Source organism: Rhamphochromis sp. 'chilingali', assembly GCF_963969265.1.
Source record: "Rhamphochromis sp. 'chilingali' genome assembly, chromosome: 4".
Taxonomy (NCBI): domain Eukaryota; kingdom Metazoa; phylum Chordata; class Actinopteri; order Cichliformes; family Cichlidae; genus Rhamphochromis; species Rhamphochromis sp. 'chilingali'.
The window spans coordinates 42881151-42895800 of record NC_137948.1 but is presented as its reverse complement, the minus strand read 5'-3'; the positions used below and the strand labels follow the sequence as shown (position 1 = coordinate 42895800).

Here is a 14650-nt window from a genome sequence, read left to right as displayed (position 1 = left end):
GCTCATTTCAAACATTTCAAACCGTTTAACCTACAATAACACATCATATTCCTGTTATCTGTTCTAATGATAAATCATAGAAGCTCATCCATTTGCTAGCGGTTGGTCTGTTTCTACACAAAGCCTGGCTCCCGATCTCAGAGCATGAACAGCAGCTTCTTATGATAGCTCCCATCAGTCATTCTTCAGAAACCAAAGATTTATCCACCATGGACATGTGCAAACAAACATATACAAACAATTTGTTACTGTACTAAAGTAGAGTTTTCAGGTATTTGTAGTTTACTTGAGTACTTATTTTTCAGACAACTTTTTGTTCCCTAGATTTTTGTCTTTAAGTCGTAGTTGTGATATTTTTGCATCAAGCTACAGCTGCTGAAGAGGATAAGCACGAACGAACTTGCGTCCAGTCTGTTGCACAGTTGTTACTAGCTAAAACTCCAAAGTGCTAGATAACTTCACTCAGTTGGAGAAAGTTGTAAGACAGACAGGCGAGGAAGAAGGGAGGTGATATTCAAGTTAGCGGCTAGTGACATTTGATATAAAATGCAGATAATGTTGTCATTTTTAATCACAAATCTGTACTATTTTTTTTGTCTTTTGGCACATTATTTGGGGGGGAGGGTCTCACCTGTGATGGAGGGGTGGGGGGGGGGGGGGGGGGGGGGTGTCACCTGTGATGGCCACCCCTCTGCCAGGGGTGGCAGAGGGCAGCTAATGATTTTTTGTGTGGAGCCCTGTGCTGTTGCATACATCTGCATGTGCCATCATCTTTTTCTACACCATTTGCCATGTTTTTCAGGCTTTTCCATTAGGTCATAGTGCCTGCTCAGCCAGATTTCCAAAGCGAGCCTAGCAGGTTGTGTTCACTTGAGCAGTCATAAGAGTATCTCAATCACGAAAATCACCATTTTTTAAAATCCATCAATGAGGGAAATGGTTACAAAAACCAACGCCATGGTCCCTGAGTCTGACAAAAAGGCACAGATGGATGGTATATCAGCAGGTTTATCATCGCCTTGCGCATAATAATTACGTCATGGGCTGTTCGGCCACATTGCTATGACCTTGCACATTAGGTGGTACTCAATTGTATTAGAAAACCAGGCATTTCGTGTGGAGTCGTAGCGATCCAAATAACAAGTTGAGATTTTCCCATGCTGAACCATTCCAACTGATCTTAGGGTTCCTCACTGTGCTGAGTCTCACTTTAACCCCTTGACTTTTTAGATGTGAAGGAAAGCTTGACATCTAAAACCAGCCACAATGTAGGCAACAGAAAACAGCCTGTGTCACTACATAATAGATTCAAGCTAAGTGCAAATATCAAAATTAGAATTTAGATTCAAATAACATTCGTATTCTCATGTACTACTATTATTTATTATTATTATTTTGTATCATACATAATTTAGTTACTTTTGCATAAAAATAAATGGTAGAATTGTCCTTCAAAGAGCTACTTTTTTACTTTCTTACTTTGAGTACATTTAAGGCCCTGTACTTTTTTACTTGATTGATTTTACTTGATTTAAGAAGTTCATTCAGTACTTCAACTTTAACTGGAGTACTTTTTGAACACAGGTGTCTGCACTTTTACTTCTAAGTAAAGAATGTCCGTACTTTTGCCACCTCTGCGGGATTGAAAATGAGTGAACTTTCAGAAAGCCTCGAGAACGATTGCTCAAGACCACTTTAAAAATTTACAAGGAAACATAGCTCCTTGGCAGCAAAAGCTAAAGAAATGAGGGGTTGCTCAAGACCTTTGCACAGTACTGTATGACAGGTATTGAAACATCGATTTTTTTCTTTTTTTCACACTTCAAAAAACATTTGCAAACTCAAACTATGGCATCAGTTACTGGTGAATAGCAAAAAGTGACTTTTGGACTACATTTAATGGCAAATCTAAATCTACATGAAGAACAAGAAGAACAGTTTGAAAGTGTAAAAATGTAAGAGAGTAGTATTGAATAGTAATATTGAAAAACCATTGCCAAGGACATGGGACGGTTTGTTTTTGGGTTACCCAGTCTGATGCCTTCTACTGTCATGAAACTGGTTCAAGGATGCAACAAAGATAATAAATGATGTAAAAACACATACTTACATAAGCACATAGAATATGGTAGAGGTGAGGATGCTAAAAGAATGTTTCTATTCCTTAAATTTCATAGTGTGCCTCCAGCACACCTCACCATGAGACGACAATCAGTAACACAGAGTATCGGTGTTGCAGGAGGCATGCTGAGCTTTCAAGTCATAGTAACTGGGAACACATGAAGCCAGTGTACTGGCTAACTACTAACTAGCTCAACTTTTCTTTATTAAAAAAAATGGCTTTTATATCACTGACTGCAGTACTAACATGACTTTTGAAATGTCTTCATTGCCAAGAACTCCAAAACAGACAGACGTTTAGCCAAGAATGCCAAGATACACAAACACCCATAGAGATGTGTTGGTGGTCTGCCAAACGAGCTGTCAGTCCTCCATCTTGCATAAATTCATTAACAACTATGCTAAATGCTAAGTCCTCCATCTGTCCTGTAATGCTGCTACATTGTTTTGGACATGACAACAGTACAACAAACATATCTGAATGTCAAGAAGGACATCCACCTTTTGTATATGTAACATCAGCAGCATGATTAGCTATATGTTTCACACTATTCACTGTTTTCATTTCCAACTCCAGTTTTCATTTTAAATGTATTTAGTTACGATTTCTGCACTAAAACTGTAAGCATAATTTAGTGAATCCTGTTGCCATGTTCAGCAGTTCCAGGCATAACAAACAAACAAACAAACAAAAAATGAGCAAAACAAACATCCATCCATCCATCCATCCATCCATCTTCATCCGCTTTGTCTGGGGCCGGGTCGCGGGGGCAGCAGCCTAAGCAAAGAGGCCCAGACCTCCCTCTCCCCAGCTACCTCCTCCAGCTTATCCGGGGGAATACCAAGGCGTTCCCAGGCCAGCCGAGAGATATAATCTCTCCAGCGTGTCCTGGGTCTGCCCCGGGGCCTCCTCCCGGTGGGACATGCCTGGAACACCTCACCCAGGAGGCGCTCAGGGGGCATCCTTGTCAGATGCCCGAACCACCTCAGCTGGCTCCTTTCGATGTGGAGCAGCAGCTGCTCTACTCTGAGCCCCTCCCGGATGGCCGAACTTCTCACCCTATCTCTAAGGGAGAGGCCAGCCACCCTTCGGAGGAAGCTCATTTCTGCCGCTTGTATCCGCGATCTCGTTCTTTCGGTCACTACCCACAGCTCGTGGCCATAGGTGAGGGTAGGGACGTAGATCGACCGGTAAATTGAGAGCTTCGCTTTTACACTCAGCTCCCTCTTCACCACGACGGACCGGTGTAGCGTCCGCATTACTGCAGCTGCAGCCCCAATCCGTCTGTCGATCTCCGGCTCCCTTCTCCCATCACTCGCGAACAAGACCCCGAGATACTTGAACTCCTCCACTTGGGGCAGGAACTCATCCCCGACCCGGAGTGGGCACTCCACCCTTTTCCGGCTGGGAACCATGGCCTCAGATTTGGAGGTGCTGATCCTCATTCCCGCTGCTTCACACTCGGCTGCGAACCGTTCCAGTGCGAGCTGGAGGCCCTCACCCGATGAAGCCAAAAGAAGCACATCATCTGCAAAGATCAGAGATGAGATTCTGAGGCCACCAAAGCGAAAGCCCTCCGCCACTTGGCTGCGCCTAGAAATCCTGTCCATAAAAATTATGAACAGAACCGGAGACAAAGGGCAGCCCTGGCGGAGCCCATCACCCACCAGGAACGAGTCCGACTTATTGCCGGCAATGCGAACCAAGCTCTTGCAACGGTTGTATAGGGATCGAATGGCCCGTAGCAATGGGCCAGACACCCCATACTCCCGCAACACTTCCCACAGGACACCCCGAGGGACACGGTCGAATGCCTTCTCCAAGTCCACAAAACACATGTAGACTGGTTGGGCAAACTCCCATGAACCCTCAAGTATCCTGGAGAGGATAAAGAGCTGGTCCAGTGTTCCGCGACCAGGACGAAAACCGCATTGTTCCTCCTGTATCCGAGGTTCGACTAACGGACGAACTCTCCTTTCCAGCACCCTGGCATAGACTTTCCCAGGGAGGCTGAGGAGTGTGATCCCCCTGTAGTTGGAACACACCCTCTGGTCCCCTTTCTTAAAGATGGGGACCACCACCCCGGTCTGCCAGTCCACAGGTACTGCCCCTGATCTCCACGCAACATTGCAGAGGCGTGTCAACCAGGACAGCCCTACAACGTCCAGAGCCTTCAGGAACTCGGGGCGGACCTCATCAACACCAGGGGCTCTGCCACCAAGGAGTTGTTTAACTGCCTCAGTGACCTCGTCCCCGGAAATTGGCAGGTCATTCCCGTCATCCCCAGACTCTGCTTCCTCCTCGGAAGACGTGTCAGTGGGATTAAGGAGGTCCTCGAAGTATTCCTTCCACCGCCTGACAATTTTCTCAGTCGACGTCAGCAGCTCTCCGCCAGCACTATACACAGTGCAGGTAGAGCACCGCTTTCCCCTCCTGAGACGTCTGACGGTTTGCCAGAATCTCTTCGAGGCAGTCCGAAAGTCTTTTTCCATGGCCTCTCCGAACTCCTCCCACACCCGAGTTTTTGCTTCAGCCACTGCCCGAGCCGCATTCCGCTTGGCCTGTCGATACCTGTCGGCTGCCTCCGGAGTCCCACAGGCTAACCAAGCCCGATAGGACTCCTTCTTCAGTCTGGTGGCTCCCTTCACCTCTGGTGTCCACCATTTGGTTCGGGGATTACCACCACGGCAGGCACCAACCACCTTGCGGCCGCAGCTCAATGCAGCAGCTTCGGCAATGGAGACGCTGAATTTGGTCCATTCGGACTCAATGTCCCCAGTCTCCCTCGGAATGCTGTTGAAGCTCTGCCGGAGGTGTGCGTTGAAGATCTCGCGGACTGGGGCCTCTGCTAGACGTTCCCAGCACACCCTCACTACGCGTTTAGGTGCACCAGGTCTGTCCAGCGTCTTCCCCCGCCACCTGATCCAACTCACCACCAGGTGGTGATCAGTTGACAGCTCAGCCCCTCTCTTTACCCGAGTGTCCAGAACATATGGTCGCAGATCTGCTGATACGATTACAAAATCGATCATCGACCTACGGCCTAGAGCGTCCTGGTGCCACGTGCACTTATGGACACTCTTATGTTTGAACAGGGTGTTCGTTATGGCCAAACTGTGATTAGCACAGAAGTCCAATAACAGAGCACCGCTCGGGTTCAGATCAGGGAGGCCGTTCCTCCCAATCACGCCCCTCCAGGTCTCGCTGTCGTTACCCACGTGAGCATTGAAGTCTCCCAGCAGGACAACAGAGTCTCCAGGTGGAGCACCCTCCAGCACCCCCCCCCAGGGACTCTAAGAAGGCTGGGTACTCTGAACTGCCACTCGGCGCATAAGTGCAGATGACAGTCAGGACCCGTTCCCCGACCCTAAGGCGCAGGGAACAAACCCTCTCGTCCACCGGGAAAAACCCCAACGTACCGGCAGCAAGCCGAGGGGATATTAGGATACCCACCCCAGCCCGCCGCCTCTCACCAGGGGCAACTCCAGACTGAGACAGAGTCCAGCCCCTCTCCAGGAGACTGGTTCCAGAGCCCAAGCCATGTGTAGAGGTGAGCCCGACTATATCTAGCCGGTACCTCTCAACCTCACGCACTAACTCAGGCTCCTTCCCCACCAGAGAGGTGACATTCCATGTCCCTATTGCCAGTCTTGGCAGCCGGGGGTCAGTCCTCCAGGGCCTCCGCTCCTGGCCGCCACCCGGCACACAATGCACCCGACCCCTATGGCGCCTCCTGCGGGTGGTGGGCCTGCGGGAGGATGGGCCCATGTCTCCTCTTCGGGCTGTGCCAGGCCGGGCCCCATGGACTAAGGCCTGGCCACCAGACGCTCGCCCTCGGGCACCCTCCCCGGGCCTGGCTCCAGGGCGGGGCCCCGGTAACCCTATCCCGGGCAGGGTAAACTGTTCCCTCGGTGTCCTTTTCATAAGGGTCTTATGAATCGCTCTTTGTCTGAATGTCAAAGCAAACATTCCCAACATTTTTGGAGTAATCAGTTGTGAGTGTAGTATAACATGTTATTAGCTCATTAAGAGTGTACTGATGTTAATGATGTAGCAGGTGGTCAAGTTATGTTAGGTCAATGTTATATCAAATAAATCTTTTTTTTTTTTTATCGTAGATTATGGCCAACTGGATCTAAAAGTTTAGCAAAAGTACACATTCTTATGAAATATTACATGTCATTTCAGTAACAATAAAAAATGCCATAGTCAAGGAGGCTCATTGACTTCATTATATTAAATAATTGAATGTTAACTGAATGAAGACACTACTGTTAATCCTGACCAACTTGGACTTACATACAAAAACCATACCCCTCTTATTCATTTGAATAGAGCCTCCCTATTTTATATGGTCAGTGAAAACAAAGCAAACACTACTACTTGTGGTTTGGTATCTCATAAGTCTACACTCAGTAGTATCCCCACTTGCCCTGTGGGTGGTCTTTGTCCTTCAAGCTCAGATCCTCTACAAGAGACCTGGGAGCTTGAAGATCCTGCAGGTCTTTGTCATTTCTAGGATTGTGCCCTTCTGGACTTCTATCCCATTTTGACCATTGGCCAGCTTATTATCCCAGCAGGGTATCTGACGACTCACTGGGGCATAGTGTTGATCGCCCTGATCTTGTTTTTCCCCTCAGCTGACTACTCAGAACTTGCCTTCTTGACTTGTAGCTACTCTCAGTGGCACAGTGTTGCTGTGATTGTACAATCCCCTCACTTCTGACTACCTACTCATTGTTACCATTGGACTATACGTGTCCAGTCCAAATGGCATTCTGGTGACTTCTCTCTGTAGATCCTTGTGATTTAGATCAGTGAATCAATGTCTTGGTTGTCAATGGTTGATCTGATATCCTCGTGTTGGTGTTGTTCCCAGACCATCATGAAAATGTTGTTCCAGGTTCAACATTGCAAGTGACCAATCACATTGTTGTGACGTTATTCCTTTGCGCGCCAAGCCATTCGTGCATTTATGAAATTCCAATGTTGCAAGGACAATATCAATTCTGCTTACTGTTTATTAAAGGGTTACGGTTAGGGTTAGGGTCAGTGTCCGTTGATCGGCGGACAGAGGTGGTTTCTCGCAGCTTAAGTACAGTTTTTTGTTTTACGCCGGTTTTTCCCGAAGTCGCAAAAGTATAACGTCACAACATTCTGATTGGTCACTTGCAATGTTGATCCTGGAACAACATTTAGTATGATGGTCTGGGAACAACACCAACACGAGGATATCAGATCAACCATATACATTATGTCGACTAATCAAGCTTTTTTTTTTTTTAACCAGAAGGCAAGGAGAAGCCTATCTTGATAAAAATTAGTAATCATGTTCTGAACTTCAATTACTTTTCTTTTTTCTTCAGCAACAGTGTGAAAATCTTTGCTGGATTGGTTTTGCATCACCGACATGAACATCATGTTCATGGATGTTTTAGAAGGTGTGTCCACAAACAAAGATGGATATCTCCAAATTAGTGTAGACAGTTCAGTATGCTTGTGAACAGGCAAATGATCAAACTACACATTCAACCTTTAAATGGTTCTATATTCTTTAAACAACCATGCAGTAAATAATCATCACATCAGGGGGTGCCACATTCTCCCTCCCTTTGTAGGTGGATGCACCACTATACATAAAGTCAAAGTTGAACACATTTCAATCTATGCGCTCGGGCTTACTCTGGGACAAAGCATGAACATGATATGGTCTCAACAAGTTAGCATTACAAAGTTGATTTTTGTTTGTGTCTGTGTGTGTTTCTGCTGCAGTGTGGATAGTCAGACAGTTCTGTTCTCACAGTTATCACATTACAGTACATGGCCCAGCTAACTTTGCTTGAAATAAAGACGCTGCTGTTGGCAACAAAGCTAGAACGTGAAAGCAAGTTCACCCTCACTGAACTGAAGTTTCTCAGTACTCTGGTCATACAAATGATCCATATTAATAAGATTTTTCCAGATTGAGTTTTTCTAACTGACCTGCAGTATAGAGTGTGAAGAGTGCTGAAAAACCACTGACATAATTTATAAAATTCACAGGTGATTCATCTGATACCCATCTATCCAGAAGTACTGCTAAAGGTCCTTTTACCTTCTGACCAAAGACCAAGCCATTGGGGCTCAAACCTGTACTCTCCTGACACACTTCTCTAGCAACCAAAAGTAGCCATGGTAAACTTAAAGTCCCTATTCATTTCTGTGCAAATGCAACAAAGACAGAATCATTCCAAGGAACCTTGGTTGTGTTGGTGATAAGAAGAGGCTGTGTTATTCTTTATCCACAGCTGCTCAAGGACTTGTGCAAACAGACAGGATTGATACATTTAATCCCAGGTCACTTGCCAAAAATAGAAATCAACTATTGTGTTCTTTACTATCATAGACAATAGGATAGCATGCAACTTGGTACATTACTGTCAAGAGATACTGAGAGGCAGATGTTGATCTGAAAAGCAACTAAACACTATGGGTCAAGTCCAACATCAAAGTTAAGACAGGGTGAAAATTTTTGTTGTTTATAAATTCTCTCTCTGATCATGAGAAAACTTTACTACTTCATCAGGGTACTTAGAAATGCAATTTGGACAACTGAATTCCAAGACAGTCCAAGCCCCGTGAGAACTTACGTCCACAAGTTTACGCTGCAGAAAAAATAAAGATTTCCCAAAATTTCTTTATGAAGATGAATATGAGAACATGAGTGAGTCGGTCTTCAACCTGGCATCTCTCTAGTACAAAGCTGCTTTCAGTAATAGTAGTAACAAAGCAAACACACTAATAATAACAGGCTAAAACTGTCTAAAAATCCTGTAGAAAACAAGTCTCCGTCTGACTGAAATTGCATTTCAAGTCATTTTAAAAAGCTGTCTTCTCTTTTTTTTGTCTTTTCTCTTATTTTCTGCATGTGCTGATGTGTGTATGCAAGAGTGTGTGTATCTGTGTGCGCTCACAAAGTATCATCTGTCATTATAGGTACAGAAATGACCATGACAGCAATCAGCAACAACAAGCAAACTCTTAACAAGGAGGGCTACAAGTTGACCAGTTTTAACAAGCATAACAATAACAATATACATCTGATCTCTCTCTCTCCCTCTCTCTGTGTGTGCTGGTTATGTGTTCATGGTACCATTTGCTGAGACTGTCATTACTTATTGATGGTTATTCTATTTAAAATGCAGCATCACAGCAGTGGGTGACACAAATACTGTCATAAACATGCACACAGAAACACACAAGTACACATTACATACGTTACACATTTCCAGAGTCTGGCTAAAGGAAAAAGCAACAACCACGTTTAGTGTTCTACTCGCCCTTCCTTTCTCCCTTATTGTTGCTTTTGCTTTCAGATTGAAAGATCAAACTCAAACCATTAAAAAAAAGGTGAATGAAAAATCTTTTATTTTGACATTTGATGTCTTCAGAACAATTGTACAAAATTGCATGTTTCAAAAAACACCTACATAATAACTAATAAGTTAGCTGCATATTATATATTTGAATCCAAATTGAAGGGTGACTTACAAAACACCAGCAAAGTGTCACACATATAAACCAATGAAATTCATTTCACAAATCTCAGTAATAAGGTGACTCAATAAAAATTACTGTAAAACAGTACCTTCTTTAAACATGTCAAATGTGTTATTTTTCATAAACACTGGTCTCTGGTGCAAATGCTTGGAAATACAATTCTTTTCCATTAAAAACGTGTAACACAGAAATTGGAATAACTCCTGTATGATGTGGTTCAAATGTTGCTAAAAGCAGCACTTATTTTGTCCTCATACAAAGCTGTAGCTCTCTGTGTTAGGGGCCAGTCTGGTTCCCATTAAGACAAGTCATGACAAACTTCACTGGCTCAGCTTTCACTGCTCTGAGATCTTTAGATGACTGGATGTGTAAAGCGCTTTGGGGTCCTTAGGGACTAGTAAAGCGCTACACAAATACAGGCCATTTACCACATGAGGGCTGGTTTTATGATTTCTTATGTGCACCTTATTAGTGACTGAGTTTATGTTACATGTATTAGATTAAATGGTATTAGTTTATTTTCTTGCCTCTTTGTTGTAATAATGAACTTTACATTTTCCTGCCACTAGAAACATCCAGTTTGAATTTAGGAGCTGTCGACCAGTTAAGCCTTGTGAAATTACTGTATATGTGAAATAATTCATTGCTCTTTCATTTTATTCTTTCAAGTCAAATTTCTTTTGTTGTTTTTTTAAAAGTTCAGTTCTACACAAATGGAGCATAATTACCGAGGGTAAACATTATGGCACAACAGCCTTCTGAGTCCTAATGAGACACTTGTCTTAGCTCTGCTTTGAGACATAACAAGGCTGCTGTGGGCTCAAATAAACCACTTTCCTAACAATGGACTTAGACACCGACTGCTTTTGCTGATTGCATTAGAAAATCACATTTACACATTATTATTGTTGCTTTTTAGTTGTTTAATTTTTTAATTACTTTGTTTGCTTGTTTTTTTTTTTACTTTCAATTTTGGCTTTGATTGCGCAACACTGGTCAGCCTGTTGTGAAATTTTCAATGGCATCTACATCTCTGATTTCCTCTGTCTGCTTGATGATGCTTCTTTTTATAACAAATAAGGTCAAACTCTCTTATTGTCCAACATGTGTAATGTCCTTGAACTAAATGCTGTGAATATTCCACCTGTTAGTGATCCTTACAAAAATAAAGAAATAAATGAAACCCAAGTGCCAGTAAGTTTTAAGTCTTAATTCGTCAAGTGAAAAAATTTATTTTGGTGGTGGCTTTGATGTAATATACAAAATTAGCATAAGAACTAGGCCTGGGTGTCATCACTGATTCTGAGTCAATTCAATTGGAATTTGACTCAGAAATATTATAATTATGACCATTTATTTTGGATATACACTGTTGAAAGATCCCTCTAAACCTTGTAAATTAAAAATATTTAATTCCAAATTATTGGACTATTTCTCTTCAATTGGCTCTTGTGAGACATAATCAGATGTGTAAGCATCAGAGCAGATGCCTTTGTGTCAAAGTAACTGAGAACAGAACACAGAAAAATACGCAGGAGAGTTTCCCAGCCTGGCTTTTTATAACCCCATGAAAAATATTCTGCATGGGATATAAAACAAAAGAAGGCCATGAATCAACAGATGAACATTACCTGATTATGTTGAAGTTGAAGCAGAGCAGAGTTACGGGGACGTAGCTAAGGGTTTTGCAATTTGGCGTAAATTGCAAAAGCTGAAATTTCTTTTGTATTAAAAAGTTGATTCTGTTCATCTGGACGTAATGTTTTCAGTGGTCAGATGAGTGAGTGATGTTTACCTGCTCTTTGATAGTTTGCTGTTTTAGCTGTTTGGCAGTTGTTGAAATAGTTTTATGAGCTTTAACCTGAGATTCTGGCGTTTCAGGCAAAATACATCTTTAAGAATTGATTCAGGATTTAATGAATCAATATGACATTATTCAAAGTAAAATCGATTTGAATGGGGAAATAGATTTTTTAAAGCTGCCCTTAATTACAATGCAATAATATATTTAATAAGAATCTAGTTTCAAATGAAAGGTTTTCAGTATTTGTTAAAATCTACAACTTTCTTCTCTTAATATGTTAATAGGAAATGTGAATCCTTAATTTGTTTGTGCGTGTACATATAAGTACATATTTAACCCTTACATATTATTCAAATCGAATTTGACAGCAGTAAAAGTACCATAAATGTCATTGTTCAGACATTTGATGACTTTTCCAAAAACTGAACCAAAATACGCAATAAATATTTTAGATAGCACAGGTGTACATGTGCTACTAAATTTAGCAAACTGACACTGTTCTGTGTTATATTCGACTTTTTTTTCCCCCAAAGTAATACTTCAATTCATTTCTCGAAAACTTATTCTGACTTGACTCTCAACATAGTATTTTAACTTTTTTCTTTGTATTATATTGTAGCCGCAATACTCCTTCGTAGTTACAAACACCAGTGTCATAAAATATTCTCTCCTGGGTCTTTGAAACAGTACTTAAGGATTAATCATACATTGTTAATGTGAGATAAGCTGTTTTTACTTTCGAGATAGGTCTGTTGTTTAAAATTCGGTATAGACACTTAGGATTTCTTCACCTGGATCAAAACTGAACGAACCATACTGTGAAGAAATGACATATGAAAGTATGCAAGGTTAAAAAAAACTTTTGCTTTACTTTTACTTAACAAAACTGAAATATAAACAATTCTGCTAAATGCTTTAATTGCTGATTATCATAACACATACAGGGCTGAATACACTGTGTGTGTATTAGCATGTGTGTATTCATTTATTTGCTGTTTGTGTCTCTTGTTTAGCATGTACAGCTGACTTTCACATCATGTGTGTGCACCACTGGGAGCACAGAGAGTTATTGCTGGGATAAATCTAGCCCTGTAATTGGTCAGAAGCTATAACCCTAGCAGGAGGTCCCTCCTCAGGCTACTGCTAATTGGCCACCTGCCTCGACATGTGGAGCATGGTTAGTCCAAACTAGAAGTCGGTCAATGTCAGAGAGTCAACAAGTGTGCATGCTGGTGTTGTATAAAAACAACAATTTTCCATATCTCCATATCTCGTTTATGCAAGAGTGGATTATGTGTCCTTGTTTCTCATGGAATAGAGCAGTGTTCTTTAACAGATTGCCAAAAATGAAAACCGCTGTTCCTTAATGGTCACTTGAGGCTTATTTCAGTAACTCAGCTGATCCTCTCCACTGTGTTTGTGCTGCTGGTGCCTTTGGAACATTTTTAAATGAATTTAGTTAATGATTTAATGAGGTTTAGGTTTGTGCTTCGGTGTCATTGAGCCAAATCCAAATTTCTTTTGTTTTTGTTTTTTACTTTTTTACTTAGCACTAATTAGCAGAAATATATCTTTACATGTTGCTCCAATATACTTGTCAGTGTTGGGGAGTAACAGAGTACATGTACCGCCGTTACGTATTTAAAATACAAAATATAAATAACTGTATTCTATTACAGTTACCGCTTTAAAAGGTGGTATTCAGAATACAGTTACTTTGTTGAAATAAATGGATTACACAGCGGTCTTTTCCTGTTTCATATGTTAGGCTATGGCCTCTCTATTTTTGGTAATTCCATGCTGGTGGAAACCCAAACATAACACGTTTTAAGAGGCTCTAATCTCCGGCCCATGTCACCTATACTTGCAGCTGCATAATGAAAATAAAAAATATTTTTAAAAATTATTCACAAATATGATTTAATATGAAGGCAATAGGCAGAGTGTTACAGGCATAGCCCTAAAGAATGTAGCCTCATGAGCAGTGTAGTCCATACTGCAGAGAGAATGGACTGCTATACCCGTTATGTGTCTGTGAGCGAGGAGGGAGAAAAAGGAAAATTACGAGTTGTCACCGAGCAGAAACGGGAGCTGGAAGCATGTAAATATAATAATAACCACTGCAGCCAAAAAGAGTGCCTGACGAGCCCAGTTGTAATTAAGCTATTAAGACTCGACTGTACACTGTGTTCCTGTTTTCCTCTGAAACAATAAGTTCCGTTGCAGCAGCCTTTCAACGCCTCTCTCTGACTCTCGCTAGCAAAGTTGACCCAGACAAATAAGTAAAGCTAGTTTTCAGCTACGAGCCCGACACGAACCCGACGTATTAGCCAGAGGTCCCTTTACTACAGTTCGGAGCCGCAGACCTGTTTTATATACACGTCGAATACCGGCTCTTTCGACTCCGAACCGGCTCTTCAGGTTGTTTTGTTGCTTTAATTAATTTATTATTAACAATAATATAAAATTATGCACAAAAGCAATTACTAATGTAAAAAATTGGTTTTATTTATATATGTTTATATATAAATATATGTGGTGGCCCCTAGAGACAAAGCACGTACAAACTCCAAAACACATTTCTAGCGTTAACTGAACTTCCAAAACAGAGCTACCTAGATCACTTAAATTACACAATTGAAAGCATATGTGTATTGTTCGTGTATTTATACACAAGGACTCATACATATATAAAATAAAATAAAAAAAAATCTTCATTTGCCTGTTACTACCACATACCAAATCCTGTCATTGGTACTTGCTGGCTTGTGTAGCCACTAGGTAACACAAGCTGCTAGCTAGCACTTCTGTTGTGTTTTGTATGTGCTTTGGAGTTTGTACGTGCTTCTGAGTTTTTACGTGTCTTGGAGTCTGTACGTGCTTTGTCTCTAGGGGCCACCGTAAATATACTTTTATTTATTCACTCCACATTAAATGTAATAAATAAATCATATAATACAAAAACCAACTATTCACATTTCAACTTTTAACTATTTAAATTTAAAGTGAAACAACACAAAACACTGCAAACCACAACACAATTAAATAAAAAATATGAAAACAAAAAGAAGATGCACATTCTCTGTCATATGGACCTTCATGAATAAACTTTCTGAATCCTTTATCATCTGCAACTGAAAATAGTTGTGGATGATTACTATACCTTTCTAATGTGACGTTCTTGT

General features: G+C 41.7%; 1 protein-coding gene across 1 annotated transcript in view; it reads right to left on the bottom strand.

Annotated features, from left to right (window-relative positions):
- The window catches only part of LOC308395955 (teneurin-3-like), a gene marked incomplete at its 3' end in the record, with an annotated part of 636927 nt that overhangs the window by 355645 nt on the left and 266632 nt on the right, over positions 1-14650 (bottom strand). The window lies entirely within an intron of this gene.